The 13,501-nt window shown below is 41.4% G+C and overlaps 1 protein-coding gene across 2 annotated transcripts in view; it reads right to left on the bottom strand.

The window, feature by feature from the left end:
• The window catches only part of KATNIP (katanin interacting protein), a 128,796-nt gene that overhangs the window by 76,618 nt on the left and 38,677 nt on the right, over positions 1-13,501 (bottom strand). The gene's annotated exons all lie outside the window — the stretch shown is intronic.

Below are 13,501 nucleotides of genomic sequence, written 5' to 3'. Positions count from 1 at the left end.
ACTATATCAGAAAAATAACAAAATGCCACAATATCCAAGGGGAGAGTTTTTCCTAGCAATACCGCTAACCTTGTATGTGAAACCAGTAGGACAGGTCTAAAGAGAAGTGACAAGGAATGGAGGTACAGTCAGGCAGGAGGATATGGAGATGCTTTCTTCTAATGTAAAGCATAAAGCTAAAAATGTTTCACTGTTAAAATTTTTTTTGCAGAAATCAATAGTCCAGGCGATTTTAAGAAACTTTGTAATTGGGTTTATTAGCCAAATCTGCCATTATCTGCATGTAAAAAGCCTTTTCCCAGGTCCCCCCCTCCTCTCCTTTCTGCTGTCCACTCCTCAGAATCAGGAAATCTCGACTGTTTTTTCATCTCTTTCATCAGTCGAATCCTGTCTGGTCTATGAAGAGGGGAGGGGGGAGGGGGAAGGAGTGAGATTAGCAGCAGCTGAGAGCTGAGAACAAAGGATTGCACAGTGGAGGAGCTATTCAGAGCCCTAATTAGTGGTCAGATAGCTCCATGGTGCCTGTCAAAGGAGAGAGCCCATGATGAGAATGTAAATTAACTCTTTGTTGTCCTGTTTTTGCTGCCTTTACTTTCTCTCTCCATAGGAAAACCATGAAGACAGGGGGAGAGCTTCATACTGCTTTTTCATGATAAAAATGCATTTTTCGGCTAATAAACCCAATTACAAAGTTTCTTAAAATCGCCTGGACTATTGATTTCTGCAATAAAAATTTTAACGACAGTGACACTTTAAGACTAAATAAAAAAGATTGGATTTTTAAAAAATAAACTATACTACTTCCGTGTTATTCACAGTACTATTTTTAGTAGTCTCAATATCCCTTTAACAATATGTGCACCTTATACTGTCCTCTACCCTTTTTTCTAAGGACCATATTAGCCGGCCAGACATTTAATGTAAGTGTGCAGTGATCTGCTAGATCGATGCTCACTTACTGAGCCCATTAGGGCCAGTTCAAAGGGAGTAATACTGGCGGAATTCCGCAATGGAACTCTCCGCCATATAATCCCGCCAGACTCATACAGTGTCATACAGGCTGTCTTTGGGAGGGCTCGTGCACCTCCAATCTCTGCGCCTCTCCGCTCAAAGAATTGTCTGGCGGGATTCTGTGGCAGAGAGTTCCGTTGCGGAATTCTGTCAGTTTTACTTCATGTGAACTGGCTCTTATACAGTTTGATGATCATAAAGCAAGAGCTGCATGGACATAGTTGGCGATGTTCGTGCAGCCTAGAGAAAGAGGAGTGGCTGCACCTCACACCCATGGTTAACACTTATGCCTCTCGGTTATATTTAAAAAACAATGCCATAATGTTGGTATATAATTTAATAAAACCACATTGCCTCATGTAACGCGTGCAGGTCTTCTGGCCCACTTGAGTCCCTACTCTAAAAATAACACTGTGTCGGTCAGTGACCGCCAACCCCGCAAAGCAAGTTGTTTGTGCAGCCCTTACTGTATATAGTAAATATTAAAGTATATACCTCTCCACACTCCCCAGTTTCTTTCTAGCTTCTCCCCCCAGCTGCAGCTGGCACTGCTGGAGCTGTCTCTTGAGTGACAGACTGCTCAGCCAATCACTGGCCAAAAAGAGACAGTACCATGGCTAGTGATTGGCTGAGCCGGCTGTAACTGCACAGATGGCTTCAGATGTGGCTAGCAGCAGCTGTGGACGGCAGGGAGAAGCTAGAAGGTACCGGGGAGTAAAGAGGTAAGTATAAAGTTTACTAATTTACTTTACACATTTCTCAGCGATCATCTGCACATCACTATTACAGGTAGCAATGTGTGGCCAGCGGCTAGACATCGGCGAATTTACAGTAGGAACGAAGTAAAGTGCTTTGTTCCCACTGGCATTCTGCTCATCAGGTTGCGGGCTTTAAAGTGTGCTCTGCTCCGTGCTACTCCTCCACAGGTGCTAGGAAAAGATGTATCCCATCCTGGGAAACTTCTCCCAGTTTGCCAGGACTGGATACATCTTTTTTCCAGCACCTGGGGAGAAGCAGCATGAAGAGGAGCACACTTCAAAGTCCCGCAGCCCGCTGAGTGGAATACAGATAGGAACAAAGCGCTTCGCTTTATTCCTACTGTAAATTCGCTCATGCCTACCAGCGGCCAAAGATTTTTAAACATGTTCAAAGACGACAATCAGACGACGGTCAGTTCCTCAGCTGATCATTGTCTTTATTACACAGAAAAATATCTGACCAAATTAGAATGATTTGGCAGATTATAGCTCCGTATAACCGTATAACAAAAATTCTATTACATGCTCTAATCATCTAACACCTAGACTAGGAAGACAAAGCTGTCCACAACCCACCTACTCACCAAAAGCTTACAACCAGCCATACTCTACCACAGTTACACTACAACGTGAGCAGCTTCCACCCTCTGCTCATCCGAGACATTAACCAGACTGCAGCCAGTGCATTAGTCCAGCACACAACTGATTTCACTAGTGAAAGCCATAGCCACAATTTAGACTGCCAAAGATGCAATACTAACTGATGTCCACTCAGATGTAATATAAGGACATCACCGATGCACCATAATGTGAGAATCTCACAGTTTGTGCTCAAAGAAAAATGTCCTAATGGTTAATGGTGCTTTAAAATAAATAATAATGAATACTTAGGATTATGGGTGGAACTAATCTTTCAGAGGACAGCTTTTAATCATGTTAGTCCAATGTTTAGGATTAGGAGGGCACATCCAACTATCCAGCAGAGCAAAGGGGGCTTCTGGAAAGTAGCAGCCCATTCACAGCAGTATCTTCAGCATAATGAAAAATACAACAGCCATGCACTTAGCTACTACAGGCCGATAGCTACACTGTGCTAAAATATTTTATTGTATAAAACAGCAGCCATGCATAACTAGGTAAGAAACTGACAATACTTTATTAATGTAGACCTGTTCTCACATAATAATACATTAACTAATAATAAATGGGACTGATTGTTAATTTTAAGAGTCAAAGCTATGTAAATCTAGATAAAATTGTGCATGTAAGAGATTGCTAGATAAAAGATTCTTTTAAGCTTTCATATATTCCTTGTGCTTATCTTTGTGATGTGGAACATCTAAATACCTAAGTCAAGATTAGTAGAAGAATTCAAGATAAATCTGTAATAATAAATCCACAAAATGAAAGACTGTGTGTGGCATTATCTTAAATCTTCCTTTTAATAAGCTCCAATGAAAGCAGGAAAAAAAAATCAGTTGGATAAATGAACCCTTTTTCTTCCTGAAATACATACATTTACATAATACATTTCCTTTGGAATACAGACTAAAGGAAAAACCTAATGTATTTTCAGTATGAAATATTTGCACAGAACTATAGAAGAAAGCAGCAGAAAATGTCAGGATTGTGATCCTCCACTAAACGGTGTTAGCTACTAATGCATCTCCAAGGCGTAAGGGGATTCTTGCTGTATGTCAATTTTTATATTTAATATACAGAAACAGGGGAATGTTCCATTGTCAAAAAGTAGAGACTATTCTCATCTTGTCTATAGCCTTCCTGGTGAATAGCGTTCGTCACTGTGTTATTAGCTCTACAATAAAAGCGAGGAACAAAGGAGAATGAAATGGAACACTTTCAGGTTGTGAGGCCCAAGACATTGATTATCATGCATGGTAGATTGACACCCCCATGTCATTATCATACAAAAAAAAAAAACAAGCTTGAATCTATTTCTTGCAAGATTATTAGTGGTTTTCCTACTCTGCCCTACCATAAGTCCTGGGAGCATCTAAACGAGGGAAACCTCTGTTGGGACCCCAGGAGGGTGGGTGCTATAGACATAGCCTTATTCTTTAGTTTAGCAACCCACCAGCATTGTTACAATCCCCTGACTGTGACAGCAATGAGTTATCAGTTCAGACCCCACAATTGCAACCCATCAGAACAATGAAAAAGAGGTGTGACACTTCATGGACTCTTGCAGTACTGCACCTCCGTCATACTAGATCATCGATCACCAGATTGTTGACAAGATGACTTGGGGCTTATGGGATCCAGACCACACACGTACCCACTTTGTAATTCTAGAGCAAGATACAGTGGGGAAAAATGAGAATGGGAATGTCTGTAATTTTTATTGTAAGTCCACTTCAACTGTGAGAGACAGAATCTTTAAAATAAATTCTAGAAAAATTACATTTTTATTTTTAAGCAATTAGTATTTTATTGAATGAAATACGTATTTGATCACCTACACACCAGCAAAAATTCGACCTCAATGATTTAATGAAAGATGAAAGAAATTTCTAGATATTAAAAAAATAAAAAGAGCATGAAAGTCTGTATTATAAGAGAGCGAGTGCCTGCATTCTCACCACTGCATTTGGGTTTTCCCATTTAAATTAATTAGACTGTATGCAATAACATGTTAAAACATGTATAGCTAAAGTGCCACTCTAAATGAACGTATGATTTAAAGCCTCAATCTTACACCACCATCCAAACTATGTCACTTGTTTTATTCGATGTCTTAAAGGGAACAAAATCAGCTTGATTGTGCTGATATCGGTTCCCTCAAGCACTGTACAGAGCTACTGCAGCAGATGTGGCATGTACCGGCCACAAGACAGGGAGACGGGGCGACTAATCACCTAGTTGCCCCCCCCCCACCCCCCCCCCCCCGTCTTGCATGGCAGAATAAAACTTTTTTCTGCCTACTAAAGCTACTGCTGCAGCAGTAGCCTGTATTGTTAACAACTATAATGTGGCCAGTAGTGTTCACTGAATAAATGGCCATAATTTCTAACCATCCAAATAATGAACATGCTCATTTTTTTCCAACTGTTTACACGTTTGCGGGGTGGAACAATGCCTTAGTTTCAATGGGATCCCGGACGGAGCGTATACACATCGTATACGCTCCGTCCGGGATCCCATGCGGCCCCGCAAATAACCGACATTCAATGAATTGCGGCCGTAGGAAACCTTGTCAGTTCACACTATGAAGCGAGCGGCCGGAGAATCAGAGCTCTGCGGCCGGACAGATCATCCGGCCGGTACTCAAGTCTGTCAGTATCCTCCTCCACTCCAAGGCGGGTAAAACAGGCGCAGGTCCAAGAGGTAATAGTGATATAAAATATCATAAAAGACACTTGATAAAGAGACCGGACCGGTCTCGAAACGCGTTGTGTCGCTGGCATAATTCTTTAAATAAATTTTATGATATTTTATATCGCTATTACCCCTTGGACCTGCGCCTGTTTTACCCGCCTTGGAGTGGAGGAGGATACTGACTGTCTTTAATCACTGTGGGGATTAGTCGGGAGTGGCTGCGGTTCATTCACATGCTATCAGTAAGAGTTGTGCCTTACATCAGCACAACCTGCCCAGGTGAGAGTTCTATGTGCTTACTTTCACCACTTCAGCCCTGTCTGAATTACACTATGGAGCGCTTCCCTTCTGAGATAGGTGATGTAAACAAGTCCCTTACTGGCTTTATGTGCAATATTGTAGATTCCTTGTAATGCTGTAATTCTGAGGTCAAGTTGCTAATGAACTCACTGTGATTAATTCTCAAAGCATTACAAAGAAGCTAAAATGTTACAGATGAAGCCAGTCAGGGACTTATTTACACCAGCTGTCTCAGAAGGGAGGGGGGGAGGAGGGGAAGACAGAGAGAAAGGTTCACACACAGATTTTTGCGTCTTTAGCAGAAACCACCAGCTCAGAACTGGGGGAAGTAGACTGAATAGATAATAGATAATATAAGATAATAGATAAGTATAGAAGGAATTTTTTGTCTCACAATGGGCAGCAACATAGTGGAATACCCCTTTATTCATTTTTAGTCTGATTTTGGTGTATGTTTTAGATCACTGGATCACTTTTATTAAGGCTGAAAGATTTTTCCAACGAAGTAAAGGAAGTATTTGGAATGCTGTTCTGAATTTCCTAAAAATGACTAACACTTCCTAATAAATTTGGTGAATTTTAACTTCCTTGAAAGGCAGAAAATAAAATCTACGAAATCTATCCTCCTGGCATGTGTCTGGCTTTTGTAGTATAATGCAAAATATAGCATATCCTCTGTGCATTTATTTACAATGTTTTGTGGTTTTTGCCTCTTTCTAGTCTAGTTTTGTCCTTGTGTCTTCACTTGGTTCTTTGTACTTTCATGTGCAGCCTGTTCTGTATTGTAAAGTTACTGCTATAGGATCAGTTTATCTACTTGGTTTCTGTGTTTTTGTTTTATGCTAAGTCTTGCTTTCTTTTCTATTTTTGTGCCTGCTTGTGGTTCTGCTAGAGGAGTTGAAGACCAGGGTTACTACTGAGATAGTTGCAGGGTGTACACACTAAGGCTATGCTCACCCAATGTACATTTTATGACATGGACGGACGTTTTCACTTAAAACAATGGCTGTTCTGTTCATAGAGAAATGTGTTGCATTGAGGTCCAATGTACTGAACAATGGCCGTTCAAATAATTGATATGTCAGTTATTTACAGCCGTTGTTTGACACTCAATACAACAACCGTTGTTTCTGAGTGCCACTTCACGGCCGTTGTCGGTACATTATGTGAACATAGCCTAAATGTTATTTTTCATTTTTGCAAATAAGCCATAACAGTGCTTTAACATTCAGACTATGATCATATGCCGTAAAATAATACTTAAATACGGCCGCAATTTTTGGGTAAAAATACAGCAATATTTTCAATATAACAATGTGCTATATTGAAGTCAATGGGAAATTGGCTGGCAGTGCACACACAGTACAGAATAATGGCCGTAAGTGATTATGAGCGTCCAACTAATGAACATATTCGTTATTTACCACCTGCTTTTACAAAAAATAAGTCTGTTTTCTTTCACTTGTTTTCCCTGCAGAGTCTGTGTTTATTTCTTATCCAAGATCATGACTGCAAATAGCATTTATTTCTCTAAACAGAACAAGAACCTGGCATGTTACCAGCTTAAGTGCCAGCTTTGTTCTCAGGACTATTTACTAAGGCATTAGTGTAAGTTAGTGTACAATGAACATTGAGTGTTTTGCTGTAATTATCCCCATTTACCTTCGTGCATTTATAATATTGCTTGTCTTGAAAAATGCTATATCACTGATCTGTGCTCCCATGTTCAGAACATTAAACACTCTAGTTCTGCCTTCTGGTTGAGAGCATAATTATAGGAAATAAAAGTCCTATGTCCACCAAGTTCAGCTAGGTTATGGGAGAGAATGTGAGTGAAGGTGTATAGGTAAACTTCGAAACTTGGTTCCTCCATAAGAGTATGTTCACACTGAGTAAATCAGGCGGAATTCCGTGGCAGAACTTTCCGCTGCAGAATCCCGCCTGTCTTAGGGTACTATTACACCAACAGATCTGACGACAGATTATCTGCCAAAGATTTGAAGCCAAACCCAGGAGTGGATTTGAAAAGAGAAGAAATCCAGTCTTTTCTTTATGACCTGTTCTCAGATTATAGTCTGTTCCTGGGTTTGGCTTCAAATCTTTGGCAGATAATCTTTCGTCAGATCTGTTGGTGTAATAGTACCCTTAGTGTGCCATAGCCTGTCTATAGGAGTGTGTGCTTCTCAGATGCCGCCGCTCTCCCATAGAGAAGCTATGGCACACTGCGAATGGCGGTTTTGTTGCAGAATTCCGCTTGATTTACTCAGCGTGAACAAATCCTTAGGCATGAAACAATCCACCCTAAGGCTATGTTCACACTTAGTATTTCTGTCAGTATTTTTCAACCAAAACCAGGAGTTTTTTTGAAAACACAGAAAGATGGCCATCATTTAACGGCAAACAATGGCTGTTTCCCGTTAAATGATAACCTTTTTACTTAATTTCAACAGTGTGTGAACATAGCCATTCTGTGTTTTCAATAAACTCCTGGTTTTGGTTGAAAAATACTAACAGAAATAATGTGTGAACATGGCCTAAAAAGGAAATAAAAATTGCCCCAATCTCAAGTGGCAATTATTAACATTTAACAGTTAACATTATTTTGGTCTAAGAAAATAAAAATTGCCCCAATCTCAAGTGGCAATTATTAACATTTAACAGTTAACATTATTTTGGTCTAAGAACTTGTCTAAAGCCCTTAATAAACCGGCGATCTCCGGGAGGACCTGTCAGGTCAGCGATCGCTTGCTCCGTACTGCCTGCTCGCGCGTGCGTGTGTGTGTGTGTGTGTGGAGGGCCATCGGAGACAGCGGCAGTCTGCTGCCATCGCTTTATCACACGGATCGATTGTTGCCCTCCACCATGTTGAAAGACAAGGAAAGACATCATCGTTCAAAGACATCATCGGTCAGACATCGTTCATGCCGGCTGATCGCTGCCTTTCATTACACAAAGCAACTATTGGTCGTAATAGACGATAGTCGGCCAAATAAGGACAATAATCGCTTTGTGTAATAGGGCCTTAGGCCTGTTGCGAAGCCCTTCACTGCTTTTGCTGTGTTCCACAGATTCACTGTTCTCATGATAGAGAAGGTGGAGAAAGTGCCCCATATCTTTTCAGATTTTTAAAAACTAAAGAAACTACATGTTTTACTCTTTACTTTGAGATGCTCCCTTCCCCTTTGGTTTGGTTGTATGTGTTTGTATCCTTTTTAATCTTCAGGACATCCTTTCTATGAATTGGGGCCCAGAACTGAACAGAACTATGCAGATGAGGTCACACAAAGCTTTATAAGGGTACAAACACACACACACACACACACCGTATACGCTGCGTATTTACTAATGCGATACGCAGCAGATAGGCAGCAGATTAGATCTTAATAACTGAACACAGCATCAAATCTGCTGCGTATACGCTATGTGTGTTTGTACCCTAAGGGTGCGTTCACACCTACAGGATCTGCAGCAGATTTGATGCTGTGTTCAGTTATTTAAATGAAATCTGCTGCAGAAAATCAGCTGCAGATCCTGTAGGTGTGAACGCACCATAAAGCAGTAATATCATATCCCTCTTCTGAGAGTCCATGCCTGTTTTAATACATGACAATATCCTGCTGGCTTTAGGGTCCTATTCCACGGGCTGAGCCGGGCCCAATCAACAATGTAAACGAGCGCCAATCAACTAGATTGGCGCTCGTTTACTGGGCCTGTTCCACGACCCAACAATCGTTAGCGAGGGCTGCAGGGACATCGTTACCTATGTCCTTGCAGCCCTTGCAGCATACATTACCTAGCAGGGCTTCTCCTTCACTCGGTCTTTCTCCCCGGGTCCCGCGGCGGCGTGATCAACTCCGGAGCACCCTGACTGAGCTGTCAGACCGCTCAGCCAATCACTGGCCGTGGCGGTCCTGGCCAGTGATTGGCTGAGCGGTCTGACAGCTCAGTCAGGCAGCACAGAAGCTGATGCTGTGCTGCGGGACCCGGGGAGGAAGAAGGAGTGGAGGAGAAGCCCTGCTAGGTAATGTATGGTGCTTCTCAAATCGACGGTCGCCCGCCGCGCACTGCTATTGCACAAAGCGATGATTTTAGGTTTGGGCCTAAATAAACGATCAGCTGATGACACGATCATCGGCTGATCGTTTCTCTATTCCACCGAGCGATAATAGGCTGAATCGGACCGATTATCACTCCCTGGAATAGGCCCCTTAGACTACAGAATGGCACGCAATGTTATTCAGTTGCTTATATTATCTATGAGTATACCCAAGTCCTAATCTACCAGTGATCCTCCCAGTTTTTCTTCCCCTAGGACATCTGATGGGTGCAGGATATTACTAACAAGATGCATTACTTTACATTTATCCACATTGAACCTTATTTGCCAAGTGTATGCTGGATGGACGTGGATTTACTATCTGTACTGTAATGTACACTAAACATATGATGTATTTGCTGTAGCTATGTTGGATTATGTGTGTACTCAAATAGATATGGGTATGCTAGTTGGTAAACTAAGGCTTAAAGTGCTACCCCAACAAAACCGCACCCCTGGACCTCCTGCTAAAATTGAGTTAATTATTAGCACACAAATCAAGAAAGGGGGCAGCACTCCAAGATGTGCAAAAATTAATGTAGTTTCAGCATTGGAATAGGATGGCATGCTAGGATACTGTTGAAACTAATTGACAGTGAATTTTTGCACATCTTGGGGTGGTCTTATCTTTCAGGACATCATGTGCACCCAGACCTACACATTTGCTATAACGGTGCTGTCCCAGAGTGGTCTGGTAAGTAAATGATTAGTACAGTTTACATAAGTAAAATGCTACTATAGAACAATTTATAAATGTTACAAATTAAAGCAGAAGTCTGGCAAAATTTTTTATTAAAGTATGGTATTGTCCCACAAAAGTTATACAAATCACCAATATACACTTATTACGGGAAATGCTTGTAAAGTGTTTTTCCCCTGCACTTACTACTGAATCAAGGCTTCACTTCCTGGATAAAATGGTGATGTCACGACCCGACTCCCAAAGCTGTGCTGGCTGTGGCTGCTGGAGAGGATGATGGCAGGGGGACACTGAGGGACACAGGGCACTGGAGGGACACTGAGCATCCCCCTGCCATTATCCTTTCCAGCAGCCACAGCCCGCACAGCTTTGGGAGTCGGGTCGTGACATCACCATTTTATACAGGAAGTGAAGCCTTGATGCAGTAGTAAGTGCAGGGAAAAAACACTTTACAAGCATTTCCTGTAATAAATGTATATTGGGGATTTGCATAACTTTTGGGGGGCAATACAATACTTCAATAAAAATTTTCACCGGACTTCTCCTTTAAGCCGACATGAAGAAACGCAGGATTAGCCAATTTTATAGCACAATAGAGATGACAAATTCCCCCATTAGTGTCCAAGTTTGTAATTTATGCACATCGTCCATAGGCTGTACTCTACTACAAAGCTTGGCGCATAAGGAAAAGTAGAAACAGTGCTGCTAATCCCATCCTCTGTACAGTTCTCAATCTAGTTACAAACTACATTTTCTAAACCCATGGGGGGGGGATTTATCAAGACCTGCCCCCTATGCTCCACATTGGATTTACTAAAAGGCACATGTTTCTCGGTAAGTCCAGCAACTCAAAAGCTGCTGTCGGGCGGTCGCACAAATACCCAGCTATGAGCTACACGTGCTAGCAGGAGTGAATTAGGAAAAATCAGACCTTCTCCCTGCATCCCCCTATCAGGCGCACAGGGTGCACTTTTAGAAAAAGACAAAGAATTTTTCGCAAACCTCTTGGCTTTGCAAAAATGTATGCCTTTTATTTCTGAAGTATGCCAGGTGCTGCTTGATAAATTCTCTCCATAGACCTTAAAGGGATTGTATAGAAAAACATTTATTATCTCTTATTTGTTACCTCTGCTGGGGTCAGCACAAAACATTACAGCTTAGCCAATCACTAGCTCTAGCAGTGCCCTGGCTCCCACCAGTGATTGACTGAGCAGTAATGGCTCAAATACTGGAATAGGCTGGGCATTTCCATGTAAAAAGCAAACAAACAAAAAATAACACTTTTCCCCAGACAAACACAAAATATCCACATTGGTTGGTTTGGCAACTTCTGTTCTTAGTAATAACCATACTGGCTATCATTTGTAATACTATTTTCTGATTGATACTCTTGTATGTAGACACATAAGGGAACTTTACAATAATAAAAAGGTCAAGAATACCATCACATTGCACCTGCTGAATAAATTGCATAGGAACCTTTGAGCTTGTATACGCCAAGGTGGCATGTTAGAGCCTTTGGCCCACTCTGCAACGTCTCTCCTGCATGCAGCCAAGTTCACCCTCGGACTTGCTGATTGAAAAGCAGGGATTTTACAGTGTGTGCCGTTTGTTTGCCATGTGATACAATGGTCGTGTGTTACAGTGATCTGCCCAGATTCCCTGACGACTTCACTGTCTTACTTGATAATCAACAAGGCTGGGAAGCGCTGGGCAGTGAGTACAAAAGGGGAGGTGTTGCAGGGCAGGCCTGTGGCTCTGACATGCCACCCTGGCACTTACAAGCTTTAACAGGTGCAATGTGGTGGTGGTGTTCTAGGCCTATTTGGTGTTTAAGACGTGACAGATTTCCTTTTAAAAGGGGTTAATTCGGCCAAACAACTCGGTCTGGTCCCCCGGTGTCCAGCAGTTTCCTGGTCTTGAGATGTGACATAGCAGGTTCACTTAGCCATTCAGCAGCAGTAGTGTTGTCCCACCTTTTCTGAAAGGCTGAGCAGTCCTGCTAGGTCACATCTAAAGTCCCTTCTCAAGACCAGGAAGGGGCCAGACATCGCCAGAGGAACCAGAGTGGCGGAATGCGGGTGACAGCGCTGGAGCCGGGGAGGTAAGTGGATGTTATTGGACGTTATTGTTTTGACGCACACCCCTCCCTGGGCATTGCTGAAAAAGGGGTCCCGGACAGACTACCCCTTTGAAGGCTCCCCAAACAGTTTCCTCCCTATAGACATTAAGCTTATTGGTTTATAATTACCTGGGTAAGACCTGGAACCCTTTCACAAGGTGGGCACTACATTTGCATTGTACCAGTCCTTTGAAAGTCATCACAGAATCTCTAAATATTATAATAGGGGGGTACTGAATGACAAACCATTGGGTGTAATCCATTTGATCAAGAGCTTTTATCATATTTACTTATATTATTTTCTCTCTCCATAGAGATTTTTTTTTTAACTTAGCTTGGATCACACCTACATTCTGCTAGATTTATTACTGTATACTATAATATATTAGGGTAACACATCTGCTATTTTAGTCAGCAATAGTTTGATCTATGTAAAGTACTAAAAGAATTGCATTGTATCCATTTTTACTGGGTGCCTTTGGATATAAAAGCATAGTAACTAACATACAGGATTCACTTTTGGCATCTATTCCAGTGAACTGGGGCCTACAGAGGTGTTTGACAAGTTTGCTGGGAGCTTTGCAGATTGACCTGGCAAGTGGGTCACTGAGTCGCTGTATGTATATATATATATATATATATATATATATATATATATTATATATATATATATATATATATATATATATATATATATATATATATATATATATATAAGCCCCATACTTTATGTGCCTGTTGCAGTTTATTTGCCTGTACAAGTCTAACAACCCTCTGCTTATTTCCATCATCCTATAATCATCACACAGTGTTGGCATCATGTTTAGTCCATGCGTTTGTTTAATGTTCCACTATCTGAAAACCTTTACATATTGTTCTTGAACAATTCACAATTTAGTGATTTTGCTCATGATCACATCAGAGCAATTTTAAACTCTATGGGGGAGATTTATGGAACTGGTGTAAAGTAGAATTGTCTTAGCTGCCCCTAGCAACCAATCAGATTCCACCTTTCATTTTTCAAAGAATCTGTGAGGAATGAAAGGTGGAATCTGTCTTATTTGCCCCTAGCAACCAATCAATTCTACTTTACACCAGTTTCATAAATCTCCCCCTATATATAGAGAAGCCAGTATACATAAAATGCTCAGAATACATTAGCCCTTACATATATAGTG

This window comes from Dendropsophus ebraccatus, chromosome 9 (assembly GCF_027789765.1).
Source record: "Dendropsophus ebraccatus isolate aDenEbr1 chromosome 9, aDenEbr1.pat, whole genome shotgun sequence".
In the NCBI taxonomy this organism is placed as follows: domain Eukaryota; kingdom Metazoa; phylum Chordata; class Amphibia; order Anura; family Hylidae; genus Dendropsophus; species Dendropsophus ebraccatus.
Note: the sequence above shows the minus strand (reverse complement) of the source record. Positions and strands in the feature narration are given on the sequence as shown.